The sequence below is a fragment of the Manduca sexta genome, unplaced genomic scaffold (assembly GCF_014839805.1).
Source record: "Manduca sexta isolate Smith_Timp_Sample1 unplaced genomic scaffold, JHU_Msex_v1.0 HiC_scaffold_555, whole genome shotgun sequence".
NCBI classification, from domain to species: domain Eukaryota; kingdom Metazoa; phylum Arthropoda; class Insecta; order Lepidoptera; family Sphingidae; genus Manduca; species Manduca sexta.
The window spans coordinates 1-13,815 of record NW_023595358.1 but is presented as its reverse complement, the minus strand read 5'-3'; the positions used below and the strand labels follow the sequence as shown (position 1 = coordinate 13,815).

General features: G+C 37.6%; 2 pseudogenes; one reads left to right on the top strand and one right to left on the bottom strand.

Annotated features, from left to right (window-relative positions):
- The first annotated feature begins 3,515 nt into the window (after positions 1 to 3,515).
- Positions 3,516 to 8,838, top strand: LOC119193450 (annotated as a pseudogene).
- A 252-nt stretch (positions 8,839 to 9,090) lies between these two features.
- Positions 9,091 to 10,617, bottom strand: LOC119193451 (annotated as a pseudogene).
- Between the last annotated feature and the right edge of the window lie 3,198 nt (positions 10,618 to 13,815).

Sequence of the window (13,815 nt, the reverse complement as noted above, 5' to 3'; positions counted from 1 at the left end):
TGCAATCTTCCGAAACGTCGGAGAAAATTATAATATAAAAACCGTGATAATATAAAAAAAATGTTGAATGTCTAACATTTGCGTAAACATAAGAAATCATGATTAAATTACGTAGTTTTAGGGTCAAAATTTTATTTCCCTAGCCTGCAGGTCATGCAGGACGAATAGTATTAGAAATATAATATTTCCTGTTTAAGACTAAGTAGTGTTGTAAATTCAGTCTTGGTCTTGAATGTGGTCTTGTTCTTGCGTTTTTGCAAGACCAAGACCAAGGACAAGACCGCGTATTTTTAGCAAGACCAAGACCAAGACTGACCGTGCAAGACTTGAGCAAGAACAAGACATAGCCTGCAAGACTCTTGCGTCTTGCAGCTAGGACTTAGCGCTATTTCACTGAGTAGTTAGGTGTAACAGTTCGGTGTATAGGTAGGTACGCTTAGGAATTCTATGAGACGCAAAAACTGTATCAAAGAATATGAAAAACTGGACCTATGCGCATTACGACTAATACCATAAACATAGCGAATAAAAAAATATCCGAGTTGGAGGAGTACCGTGAGAAAACCAAGAACTGCCAGCTCGGAAGACATTTTAGATTGGTGGAGGACGCATGAGACAGAGTATCCGATTTTATCGAAAATGGCCCGTGATTTTCTCTCAATACCTGCAACTTCAGTACCTGCTGAGAGGTTATTTTCTAAAGCATCATTAGTAATTAGAAAACATAGAAATAGGTTAAGTGATGAGTCAGCCAGATGGTTACTTTGTATTTATTCTTGGTCAAAAATTGATATAAAGTATCATAACCTAATGATAAAGCTGTTGATTAGTGTTGTATTTTATTTTTTATTCAAATAAATGATAAATCGTAAAACTCTTTTATTAAATTTCTTATAAGTTGAAGGTTCAATCTCTTTCTAGACAGATAAGTATTGTTCTTTAAAATACAGTCAAGTTATTGTAATTAATTTGTTTTTACATGTTTTAGCAAATGTAAGCTTATAAATCATAAATGTTTATTAAGAAACAGTTACTTCCATGGAAAACGACATATAGGTCAGTTGATTTTTCGAATTTCTTATCAAATCTTCAGTTATTTATTAATCTGCTTGATCTTTACTATGGCTATGTTAATTCAAGCTCACAATGTTCCAATTCTAATACGTTTTTCTAAGATTTAAAGTAAAAACTTTAATAAATAGTAATGACTAATAGGTAATTATAAGAAATCCGAATCAGGTGTATTGGCGCAAGACCAAGACCAAGACTGGCTAGAGTCTCGTCTTGTTCTTGCATTTGGGCAACACTAAGACTAAGTGGGTGATTAGGAATTTTAAGCGACTAGAAATAGTAATTATAATATTAAGCTGCTCCGGAGACGTAACAGTATATTGATTAAAGTCTAAGTTTGACTCTCGTAATTAGTAGTATTTCTGCTCGGGATCAACGCGATTACTAAAAACAACATAAAAATATGCACACTTTTGTTATATTTAAAAGCGCATTATAGTAAATTTTCCTAAGCAATGTACAGAAAGTCTTTTGCCATTTCTTTATTTAAAAGTACTCAAACTTCTTTTGATCCTTATAAGCATCGATTGACGTTTATTTTGCATGATTTGTCCATTTACTTGCGGACTATGTTTTTACAATGTCTGAATACAAGCCTTAATGTCTTCAAAAATGTTCGTCAGCCTCCTAAGAAATTTTTCCTATAGCAGCGGTTAAGGTACCTTGTCCTTGCTCCCTCATCTCAAAAATCAACTTGCATAAAAATATGTAAAAAAACCGTAATTGTTATTGTATACGGTTATTAGTATCGTATGCCAATTACATACAGTAACTAAATTTATTGTAGTAACAGGAAACAGTAATAAACACGATATGTTCAAAATAATTACTGGATTTCCATTAAGTCATTATAAAACACGCACATGTAATTATACAATATCAGCCCTTTATTATATACTTGCCCACTGCTGGCACGGGCCTCCTCTACTACTGAGAGGGATTAGGCCTTAGTCCACCACACGGGCCTAATGCCGACAGCCACATACCTTGGAAATTCTTATAGAGACCTTCTCATGTATGCAGGTTTCCTCACGATGTTTTCCTTCATCGTTAAAGCAAGCGATAATTCACATTTAGAAAAGTCAGAGATGCGTGCCCTTGGATTTGAACCTGCTGACATCAGTTTTCTTTAAATTATAGTAACTATGTACTGGTATAACCAATTCTAACGATAGATAAGTCTAGAAGTAAAAAGGTATTTTGTTTGCGGTCTACGCATCTAACTTCAATGACGTATTTCCTGTACAAACTTTCAACCATTCTTCTTTGCGGCTGAATAAAATAGACAGTTTTATAACTATGATGCAACCATTATACAAAGGATGTACTGAAGTATTAATTGCGATCTTAATCATACATTTTATTAATATTATTATAAATATAAAGCGCTAATTAAGAAATGTGTTTCAATATTGTTCAGTACAACAGTTGTTCGTGCGAGAAGTGCTCCATTAAAAGGAACAAAGTGGTAAGTTAAATAAAAATAGGGATGCTTACGGTGTGGGACGAACATTTAAAAATAGATATCCAGCTTGCTCCGTACCAAATTTCATCAAAATCGGTTGTATGTTCTGCTAAATATAACAGATGGGTACTTTCAAATATTATTATGGATAACAATCTTGTTGTATTTTCTCTCGTTGAAGACGGCTTCTTCTACATGATATGGGAAGTTACTACATTTAAATTAATTTAACCTGACGAAGATTAATGTCCTAAGATTTATTTATTTATGTTTAAGGAAATACAAATCAATTTGATAACCATCTTCTTTTTTAGAAGTCCGTTTAAAAGAACATGTAGTTAATTGGATTACAAAATATCGTCAATGTATAAATAAATCTGCTGCATTATCGGACACTACTTTCAATGCCAAGCAAATTGATATATTTTTTTGAATATAAAAACTGTATACATTTATATATACACGCACACACACTCATCTCCTTAAGCCTTTAATGCCCGAAGGCATAAGCAGAGACGCAACTAATGCGTTACTAATGCGTAATACTTTTCGCCGTGCGTATTCCATGTGAGGGGTCGAGCCTTTCGCCATATCGGGCACAAAATCCTAACTCTGGGCTGATAAAGAATAGAAAAACCGAATATCACTCATCACGACCCGGGGATCGAACCTGAGACCTCAGCACTGCAGTCGTACCATACGACAACTACGTCACAGAGGCATTCACATTTAAATGCATTTCTGTAGATCTCTCTGTATCTTTTTCAAGAATTTCTTTGCACCTATATTTCATCTTTTGCATTATATCGACATTGATTCGTAGAGAATGCCTTTGGTATTAAATTTGACTTTAGTAACATTGGGCAAAGTGAAATGAAAAATGTTGTCCAACCAGGATATCTGATCCAGCACCTCAAAGCTAAAGGTACGCGTTTGAACTAATGAAGCGGTGTCCGAACAAATAATTATGTTCTAGAAGATGCAGTGGCAACCGCTGGATCTCAACGCCACGTGTCCTGCGCACACGCACCTGACGGCGTGCTCGTCGGTCGGCTTCCTCTACTTACAGCTCCTGGTGCAACTGTTCGGAGACTCGGTCGACAGGAGGATACAGGAGAACCACGGGCGGGAGACACAGGACACGCGCCATGAGGAATTCGACTTCATTGTGGTGGGCGCCGGGAGCGCCGGCTGCGTCGTCGCCAACAGATTGAGTGCTTTCCCCAAATGGAAGGTATAAGACTGTCACCTAAAACAGGAAACCCTGGATCACCACCACGCATTATTATATCGAGCTATGAAGCTTGGCGAGTCTCTGAACATTAATTTGTCGAAGCTGAAAATTAATTATAGAAAGAAAGGAAGAGGTTGGAAGGAATATTAAAATGAAATAGAGCTTTAAAACAATCGTTTTAGACTAAATTAAGGTCACATCCTCGCCAGATGTAGATACGTTTCACTCCGTACTGCAGCCTTTGGCAATGTAACATAAAGTCTTCCAAGTTGTATTCTACCATAAATAAATACAAAATATCAGTAAACTTACACGTAGAAATAGTAATGTTATTAGAATTATGATTAGGATAAGATAAGGGTCTACTGGGAACACTTGAGAGAGGACAAAACTGCCGTCATTTAATTAAAGCGTGATCATAAGTAATCTGATTATTTTCGTAATAGATTAGAATCTTTAGTTCTTAAGAGCGTCCATGTTAATTGCAAAACGACCATCATAATATACCTAGTGGAAACTTTGTTGAGTATCTGTATTGATATATTTCATGACAAATTGGTATTGACATTCTAGTGACCGTCGATAAATATGATGTCTCTTTTTCTTTGGATGAAATATTTGTAATTTCACTGGTGGTGGGTCTCTCATATCTGAGAGTTCGCCTGGGTAGGTACCACCGCAATGTCTATTTCTGCCGCTAAGCAGCAGCGTGTAGTCACTGTTGTGTTCCGGTTTGAAATCCCTTGTAGCCAGGGTAACTACTGGATATCATGAGATTTAACATCTCATGTCTCAGGATGGCGAGCGCAGTGGAATATCAAACAATACTTTGTAATTCAAGATGTTGGATGGTGTTTTACTGATTATGGGCGGTCGTATTTCTTACTATCAGGCGAACGGCAAGCTCGTTTTGTTATTGGAAGCAATAAAAAATACCTTTTAATCCAAGATCCTAACATTCCCTTTCTTTTCTAATCCCTATTCCTTCAACTCAACTATTCCTTCAACTTCAACGCCGTCATGATCTTGATATTGTGTTGGCGAGGAGCACAATCAAGTGATCCTCTTACTTGTTTACCAGAGTCAATAAATCAATAAAATCTTTCTCGAGTTGTGTAGTTCCGTAAGCAACTGATTATGTGATCGATAGCAATGCAAAGGCTTCGCTGATGCAAGTGGTATGACCGCTTCACGTGAATCCACGTAAACAGGCTTCCCACCACGCCAGACCATTATGTCTGCTAATGATATGAGCATTGTATATTTTTTATTGATAGGAGAATATAGCACACATCACGCCGTTATTGCTGAAGGGAACTGTAGGCAAATGCAGTCAAGTGTACCGACGATACGGGAACAAACCTGTCGGCATTTCGGGCAAGATCCATAACTCCAGCTGATTTTGAGCAGAAATCCCGATTCCACTTTTCCCTGAATCAGATTCGAACCAGTACCTCAGAACGGTGCAATCACAAATACGCCACCGAGACATTCTCAAACGAGTGTTATGTTTATGGCCAAAACGCATTCATGATTTGTACACATTTCATCCAAATCGGTTCAGAAGTTTTTCGGTTATATGTAAAATCCAAATATGTTCACAAACGAGTTCATACACAAAAATATTAGCAAGTTAAGACTAAATTCATCACCCATACATGATATACCACCTCAGGGACCTTACACAAGATGCCTTTTAACAATCGGAAACGTTAATAAAAAGAAAATGTACCAGACATATCCTCGCGACAAATGTATCGCTAGCTAGGAGTTGTAGTTGCGTTAACACCAATGAAATTGTTACCCAGGTCCTTTTACTAGAAGCAGGTCCTGAACAACCTGACGTCACGCTAGTACCCGCGTTGTCAGAGACCCTACTAGGCTCCAACATCGACTGGGGCTACAAGACCGAGCCCAACGGGAAGAGTTGTCTCGCCAGACCGGGGCAGCAATGCGACTGGCCTAGGTAACACATTTTATTTATTTTATAGGCGTTGCTCGGTTACAAAATATTGACTTTTTAGACCATCCTCTGTGCTAGAGAATGTAACGTTAATGGGATAATGTTCTATGCTCTCAGGCATTAGTATTATGTTCTTTTGTAACTCAAAATGGTCAGTATGCACCATAACGTAAGCAGTTAGAAAATAAACAACCAAAATAATCATAAGAATAACCTTTACAATATACTAAAATATCAGTCCTGTATTGCATTCCGCTTACAGCTGAGTACGGGTTAGGCCTTAGTCCACCACGCTGGCCTCGTACGCATTGACAGACTTAACATACCCTCAAAATTCCTATAGAGAACTCATGTATACAGGTTTCCTCACGATGTTCTCGTTCACCGTTATAGCAAGCGATGATTCACAAAGAATAGACACATAACTTTAGAAAAATCAGAAGAGCGTGCCTTTGCCTTTTACCTTCCGACTCCGGCAGCCCTTCCACTCCCAACTATGGTATCTCCGCATCGAATTCACATAGTATCTCCGTTCAATGTACAAGTTTGTTATTTGATTCCAGAGGCAAGACAATGGGTGGTTCTAGTTCGATAAACACATTAGTATACATCCGAGGCAACAAGCTGGACTATGACGAATGGGCCGCCATGGGGAACGAGGGATGGAGCTACAGAGATGTAAGAATACATTGACTCACAAGTTTACACTTTTAAATAAGTCAGTATGAATAGACCGGCAAAATCTATAATGTTTAAGGCGATCTATAAACTGTAACAATGTGGCGGCGTTCAATATGGAGTTGTAAATAACATTGCGCTAGTCATCTAAGGACAATATAATATGTAGTGTAATTCAGCTCAATAATTTGTCAATGAGAAAGTTGTTATGTTATAGCATGGTCACAAAACACCAATACAAAGTGACAACTATTGTAGCCCTAAATACCCTTCTTAGTTTCCTAATCCCTATTTACTCTTATAGACTAGTATATTAGTACGGAGATAATTTAACATCAGAGGACTCACTTGCTAGTTTAACAGTATATACACAAAAATTATACTATCATACAAGAATCTGACACAACATAGATTCTACACTATATAACCACAGTTTGTCATTGATACTCAGCTGGTAAGAACCCGAGATTCTTTGAAGGAACTGTGTTACTCGAATTTGTACTCTACACTTGAAATGTTTATACGTAGGTTCTTGATTAACATTAAAAGCGATAACTATGTTTACATAGTGATTTGCCACGATAAACCGGTTACACTTGAATTTAATGATAATTTTCCTTACACGGTAACAACCTCTTATCAGTTTCCATTGAATTGTAATGAACTAGCAATTTTCTTATATTTTAAGCACTATCTGGTAAATATTTGAGAAATGCTATCGTAATTACTCTCGTCCTATCCAGGTGCTACCCTATTTCAAAAAATCTGAAAAGAATCTAAACATGGAGTCTTTGAATCGCAAATACCACGGAGTGGACGGAGAGCAGTCTGTGTCGCGATACCCGTACGTCGACGCGCCCTCCGTCATGATGACGGACGCCTTCAACGAGCGAGGTCTGCCGCTCACCGACTACAACGGAGTGAACCAGCTCGGCACCATGCAGGCGCAGGCGGTGGCGCAGGACGGCGAGCGAGTCTCCACCAACAACGCCTTCATACAACCCATCAGGTACAGACGGAAGAACCTGACGGTCAAAGTCAACAGTGAAGTCCTTAAAATACTCATAGACGAACACAGAAGGGCGTATGGGGTCGTGTACAAACAACACGGTAGATTGTACACCGCTGTAGCGAGCAAGGAGGTGATAGTGAGTGCGGGGTCACTGAACTCGCCCAAACTGCTGATGTTGTCAGGAGTCGGGCCCAAAGAGCATCTCCATGAGCTGAACATTGACGTCATCAGTGACTTGGCAGTCGGGAGAACCTCCACGATCACGTCACGTTCAACGGAATTATAATAGCTTTGCCAAACGAAACTGCAACCGCAGTCGATGATAATCAACTATTTAATGAAATAAAACTTTATAAACAAATGGATGTTAAACACGGACCATTGTCAGCTAGCGGGCCATTAAGTACTATTGCATTTTATAAAACAGATCCCAGTCTGCCAGCGCCTGATATCCAGTTTCAAATGGCTGGTGTGAAATATATGGAATACTTTAAAGAACTTGTGGCTTACGAAGGTGTTAATATATTTCCAACTGCTTTCTATGACGCTATATTACCACAAACCATGAATCTAGTCCCAAAAAGCAGAGGAAAGTTGTTGTTGAACGCAACAAACCCTCATGGAGATCCGTTAATATTTGCAAATTATTTCGAGGACCCAACAGACATCATGCCAATAGTAAAAGGAACAAGATTCTTAATATCTTTAGAAGATACACATGCTTTTAAATCTAAAGGAGCTTATTTTGTGAAGAAACCTTTAGAAGCTTGTAGAGATTATGATTGGGGTTCTGATGAATATATCATTTGCTTAAACAGAGCGTACACTCGCTCTACATACCATCCAGTGGGGACGTGCAAGATGGGTCCACAGTGGGACAGAAAGGCGGTGGTGGATCCGAGGCTGAGAGTGTACGGAGTGGCTGGTCTGAGGGTGATGGACTCGTCCATAATGCCGGTGGTGCCGCGCGGAAACACTAACGCGCCCTCTATAATGATAGGAGAGCGTGGCGTGGACCTTGTCATAGAAGAGTGGCGCGAAACAACTACTAAACTGGTTAAGTATTTAGTATAGTAGAGATTCCACAGATGGCGTTATTCTAAATATTTGTCATATTTTTAGCAAGACGACAGTACTGCATCTAGTAAGTCATTAACTAGGTCTATGAACCCTCCGTATCATAGATTAGGGTTGTGCTGTTGACCTTTAAAAATAATGTCGGTATTGTTTCCAATTTCACTGACCAAGGGTCGCATCAAACTGGTCATTCAAGCTTTTGTTTTTATCAGGTAATAATGTAATGTGTTATGCAATTTATATTCATTCATAAAATATTTAGGTACACGACTCAGTTGTTACGCACGTGTTTTTTATTACATGTTTTATTATTTATTTGTATCAATAAAAAACGATATACATCATATACAATTTTATTACACTTATTACAAAATTACAAAACATCTTCGAAACATCATCCAATATACAGTTATTCTAATTACAAATTCCAGCCATTAGGCGTAGTCTACAAGATAACAATCTCACAAACTAAGAATCCGTACGATATAGAAACATACTGATACGCAGGACCCTGGCCTGGTCCTAAAAGGCGACGCTGAGGTCGTCTATCACTCAAAAAAATCATTAAAATCCAATTTTTTCTTAAAAATTCACTTCTCAGGCAACTTGATGACTGGAATCTGTGAATATCCCCAATTAGATTCGCAGTGCTCGATCAAATCTCTCTCGGATTGTGAGAGGACGGATAGGTCGAACTCTTGCGAGTCGCTAAACGGGTCCGTGTAGGGGTAGTGGACCAGTATGCAGCTGAAGTCCATCGTGGAGCAGCACACTCCCAACATCTTCCTCAGTTTGGCCTCTGAGTCCACCTGTTGACAATAAAAAGTTGTGTTTAGTTGCGGATTCTATCATGAAGTCTTTATTAACGCTACAAAACGGTCTTTCAAGCTGCTAGATATCTCAATATTATATCTGATTTATTGATTAAATGGAATTTAACACGTATTCGGAGTGTGATTTGCGATTCGATTAATGTATTCTTATTATCATATCTTATCACTGTATTAAGTATATAAACGCTATCCGAGATAACTGTGTTGCGTATGAAACTAATCGAAACTCAGTGACGCCGCACTATTTTTGCACAAATCTAGAAACTATTAAGAATTTTGCCACGTGGTCCTTAAAATTATGAATAGATCTATAGTTTTGAGGTTATTCCTTGCCATATTTCCAGAAAATGATGCCTAGTAAAAAAAAAAACTACGTGAAAAGAATAAGTAGTTGTTTCAAGCAAAAAATTCGCTTCAAATTAATTTTAGAACTCACTCTTACTCTTTCAAATTCCTATGTCATATCCTACTTTCTACATCTTTATTTACTGACGTGTCTACTTTTTAGGTCAAACTTTAAAACGTTAATGTATCTTTAATTACCTTAATGACATAAATGTCGTTTTCGACGCAGAAGGCTTGTAGTAACACCTCCTGCATGTGCGTGGCGTTGTCGCCAGGGGGCGCCTCCACTGTGAGGCAGAACAGCGCCCCTTGACAGGTCTTGGAGAGGTACTGGATGGCCGGCAGGAGGCCCACAGTCAGCCTTTTCTCAGCACAAGCCCGCCTCAGTACTTCTTTGATGTTTTGGCCGATTGGGCTGGAAAGATAGAGATGGTTAGGCATTTGCAAAAGATTGTATCTTGGTCTGAATTATGGGAAACTGAAAGCTATGTTACTGGGGATTGAAACACAGTTTTGCAAAGTAGTCACTGATTGATTATAGATCACTGTTCAATTTCTGAAATTTATTCAAGTCTTCTTAGTTTTCACCAAATAAACTGGAGAAATTGCGGAAAATAATAGTTTGTTGCACAACATTTACCTTTTAGCCGCTATGCCGCTGAAGGTTTCCGTTTTACGGGAACAACTGAATCCTTGTACATTTTGGATAAACGGATGCTCTTCAATTCCTGAATTTCACAAATTTCACTCAACTCCCTTGTGTAAGGGCGAATTGTCACTAATTCACAATAACACTGCACAAAATGTTATCCTCAATGATGTAATGCACTCACAACAAAATTGTCTCTCGTAATTTATGTCACAATAATTTCACAACTTTGCGACCGAAACGCGCGTGGTATCTCTCCAATGGCAGAGGGTGGAATGTGGCCTGGTGACGCAGCGACCTCCTTTTATCGAATAGTGCGCGCATGCGACGCGGCGCGCTTGTGTGCGTGACACTCGATTCAGTATCGCTGGAGATTCCTCGAAATCCACCTGTATTTTCGCGTGTGAGGGTTACTTTCTTTAGTGTTGTGTATTATACAGTGTAAATACCAGTAGTAGTGTGTATGTGTGAGTGTTAATTGACAGATATTGCAAGTTTTCGTCTTGTCGCGACGTGTTTTTGCGCGACCAGTTTAAGCAGAGCTACCTCGCCCTCTTCTCAGTTCACTGGCGGCGTGCGAGGGGAATTACTGAACTCGCACAGACATGCAGAGGTTATTGTTTATTTGTTGGACGTATTACCCGCTCGCGCACAACACTGGAAATCCCGCCAGCTTGGGTTTTATTTGATAAGAGGAAACGGCGCGCGTTGCTTAACTGCCGATACTTCGGTTTGTTTAGCGGATGTGGGACGTTCCGCCTTCAAATGCTATTACATTGTACATTTTACTGTTGGATCTTCGCTTTCGATCGTTTTTGTTGCTATTTATGGTCATGTGTGGACTAGACTGATGATTATTATATTTAAAAAGAGTATTATCAGTGTTGATTTAGGTCAATATAAAACATACATCAACGTGCAAAAAACGGCAGGAATTATCTGTTTCATGCAGTTTAACGTTCAAACATTAAACACGTGGCGTATTTAGGGCGTTTTTTGGGTCCACATTACCATTGTCATATTTTGGAATTGGGTCATGCTTTCAGATAATTGGATAAGAATAAACTTGTTTTACTGGTTTTTAGTTTATGCCAAACAAACTTATACATATTTAAAGTTTATTTTAACCTAATAATGTCCTGATATCTTTGAATGTAGGATATGATAAAACCATCTTCAATTACTAAATAGCTGAAATCATGTTGTAAGAAGTGTTACGCCATGATTTTTTGTGAGATTCCAAATTTAAAATGAGACGATTCATAAAAGTGTTCGTTAATTTACGCATTCTGGTTTCTTTAATGGCGGTCAACCACCTTTCTATGACGCAAAGTAAACAATAGTTTTCCTAGAAACTTATTCCCTATGATTTAGAGGATAAAGAAAGTCACACTACGATATGTTTTCTTTAATTCCTATGGTTTATATCAGTTTTGTTGAGACATTATCCTGCTTTCAGGCCAAGCAGTACTTTATTGGATTTTCTACGTGCGATTTGCTCATGCTTAGTATCACTAGGGACTAATTTTTCTAGCCATATTTGACCATTAAAAAAGTGTGCTAAAAGGTTAATATTATAGTCTGTCATAAACACCAAGTTAAATTTTTTATCCCAGATAAGTAAAACGTGTTTGCACTGACCCCACATTAAAGAGATAATTCTAAGATCATTATAACTACCAGGCAGTTAGTATATGGTGTTACAGTGGTATATACTGCATTTCAAGTCATGTATATTCGCGCATGCAAACTCGTGCAAGTTCTTGCAAATTGCATGCTCGCAAGAATACTATCAGTGTGCTTGAACTGCGCTGAAATTTATTGCAAACGATAATAATTATATTACATATAGTTATTATACATACCTATGCATTGAGACTGTTGAGTATTTTTTTCTTTATTCATAAGGTTTTTTTCGTACTAGTATTTATGGTTATTTTTTTTTTGGGTAAGTAGTTTGTTTGGTGCGTTGTTAATGCTTTTATTTTTATGAACTCAGTTGACCTACATAACACTATTCAACATTTACCAATACAGCGTGACAGAAGCTAGCCTGGTTCCTAACATAGCCGACTATCCATGTTTTTCTTTTGTATTGTAATGCAAAACTCGATATTTTATCTGTTCTTTTATTCAATTTATAATACGTTGCAATTTAATCAAAAGTTTTTCTTTATATTTCTAGCGAAACGAATTTATGAACATTTTAAAATATGGGTCATCAATGGCTTCCTTTACATACCTTAAATATTTTTTTTACATTTCTACATAGCACTCGTGAAAACCTATTCGTCTGTTTTTTTGGATTAATTTAGTTATATGTATTTAATTGTTGTTTCTATTATTAACCGACTTCACAAAACGGAGGAGGTTTTTAATTTGACCGTATTTTTTATGTTTTTATTATCATTTCCCTTTGTAGCCTTTGAGATTGTAATCCGGCCTGGGGTGTAGAAATTACATAAAATAGAAATAAATGTAATGTCTCTTTTTTCTATTAATTGTCGTTTGGACCTTGCCCCATGTTTGTTACTATTAGCAACAATTATCAGCCACGTTCACTGATAACCGATGACCCAGCCGTGTCAAGTTCTCTTCGGAAATATCTATTAGGTTTTCACTAATATACAGGGTCATTTATTTTACCAAATGAAACCACTTACTCGTCTTCACCTTTGCTGACGTGCCAAAAATCATCCATTAATAACTAATATTTTCACGAAAAATCCTGGTTTTAGTTTTCTGATTTGCTGATCGTTTGGTCGTCATGCGAATACGCCGTGTGCGTGGATGTATTTCTGACTGAAAGTATAATGTTGCCGCTGCAACGAATTCTCTTAGAGTAGTTGTGGATTTAGGGCGCGTAAAATTAAAATTACTTTTTATTAATATTTATTTTGTTCGAAACTTACACTTTTTATTTTACATCTACGGCTCAAGTAACTTATTGTAAAATGTTATATCCAAGTAGATAAGTATGTGATTTCATTTAGTAACGCGATGTGAAAATGACCCTATATACTTTAGTCCTTTTATCGCTTTATTATTGATGTATTACATTAACAGATATCAATTCAGGTGTTACTCCAATGCGATAATGATGAATCCTAAACTAATGTAGAAAGAAATGTGTGATAAATTGATTATGTCGATTTAATTCCTGTTCGCTTAAACGGGCCAATATGACGGTCAAACTAAAAAATGAAACTACCTTTGATGGTGTAACCACACATGATAAATGCCTTGCTTAAAGACGTAGCCGAGAAACACGAGAAACGACATGAACTTGCTACCAAACAAGAGCGAAACTGCCTCTCCCTGCCCCTCTTTGGCGACGCTCTTGCTACCCAACCCTTATGATCCTGCGCGAACTCTGATAATAATGTTTATGTGATATGGATTTGCCCTTTTGGTATCTTTACAGACATCAAAGAAATCTCAAAACAACCTCCAATAGTTGAAGCTGTTTAAATCATCTAAATGTAAGA